Below are 2,030 nucleotides of genomic sequence, written 5' to 3' on the forward strand. Positions count from 1 at the left end.
ACACACACACACACACACACACACACACACACACACACACACACACACACACACACACACACACACACACACACACACACACACACACACACTCACACACACACTCACACACACACACACATCAACTTCTTTCAATTTTTTATATATTCATAAGATCATCATACACAGAAATGACGAATATAGAATATACACTGCTAAACAAAACACAGAAATGAATAGAAGAGAACATTTAGCAGATGCCGAGAGCTGGAAAGCAAAAGCATAACAAAATTTGCCTGGTGCGTGAGTGTGGTGGAAAATATGTCTTACCCCATGCCTACCTCCTTCATATATCTACATTTATTTTCACCAAAGGAGCAGTACAATACAGCATGGTGATGGAGAAATTATATTAGGAGTTTTTCAGATGTAAAACGTTCATCTACTCCATTCTATCATGCGAATGACTGTATAATACTCGTTCGATTGCTTCTTTGAGTGGAGGGAGGTGAGTGAATGAATGGATGGATGAACAAATGAATTAGTGAATTAATGGAGTAATTGATTAGAAAATAAATTAATGATTGGATAAAAAGAAAGGTAAAACAAAGAAATGAATGGGCGAATGTTGTGAAAAAATTTCCGGAAAAAAGAACAATGAAACAATAACAAACGTTTCATGAATCTATAAAAAAAAAAGTTATCAGAAAAGCCTTAGAAAGATGTGTAAAAATTATTTTGGATACTTAATACAAAGGGCGTACCATAAAACTTTGCACCTGAAAATATCTGTGAAAGTAAAATATAGTCAAAAATGAAATAGAAATTCTAAAAAATTGTTATAAAAATTAACGGTAGCAGTATGAAAACTTGTTAAAAAAAGCAACGTCAGCCATAACATTCAAAATAAATAATTAATATTTTCATCAATCTGAAAAGGAATACTTAAAATACAGGCGAAAGATTCATGACTATAAAATTCATGATGGTAGATTTAAAAAAAAGGTACCCACAAAAGAATTTTAATAAATGTAAAATAAAAATTGAAAAAAAAATATAATTCTGAAGGTGTTTTGAAAGTTGAAAAACAATTTCACCATGAAAAAAGAATATTTTGTTGTATGAGAAGTTGGAAGTAAAAAAAATTCTCATTTGCATTAACACCACCAAATGCCTAGTGTTAACTTACTTATAGAACGCTTTATTTAAGTGTGTATTTTTGTAACATTACATAATCAATCATTTCCACAAAGTTATCAGAATTCATATGGAAAAGTTAAAAAAAAACGAAAAAAGCTTTTTTAATGTGTAATAGTAAATAATAAAATTATTTTAAAAAATGATTCGGATTTACTTTTTAACATAAAATTCACCTTTGGTTATAATAATTTACTTAGTTTAAAATTTGGTTGACGAATTCGATCAAAACTTTGGTTAAATAAAAATGGTTATGATATATATATATATATATTAAAAATATATATATATATAACATATTAAAAATAAAATGTAATAGTAACAATAATAATAATAATATATAACAATAATATTGATAATAATAATAATAAAAAGATAAGAATAACTTTTTACAAAACCCAACGTAAGCAAAGTATGGAACTTTGAAGATTTTAATCGGCGAACGTTCAAAGAGAGGACAGACCTGTATGCCAAAGATGTATAAATAAAATAACAATTAAAGTACCTGAGAGGACTTGAGTTTGCGGTGATTAAATGGATGGATGGATGGATGGATGGATGGATGGATGGATGGATGGATGGATGGATGGATGGATGGATGGATGGATGGATGGATGGATGGATGGATGGATGGATGGATGGATGGATGGATGGATGGATGGATGGATGGATGGATGGATGGATGGATGGATGGATGGATGGATGGATGGATGGATGGATGGATGGATGGATGGATGGATGGATGGATGGATGGATGGATGGATGGATGGATGGATGGATGGATGGATGGATGGATGGATGGATGGATGGATGGATGGATGGATGGATGGATGGATGGATGGATGGATGGATGG

This window comes from Helobdella robusta, assembly GCF_000326865.2.
Source record: "Helobdella robusta unplaced genomic scaffold HELROscaffold_30, whole genome shotgun sequence".
Lineage (NCBI taxonomy): Eukaryota > Metazoa > Annelida > Clitellata > Rhynchobdellida > Glossiphoniidae > Helobdella > Helobdella robusta.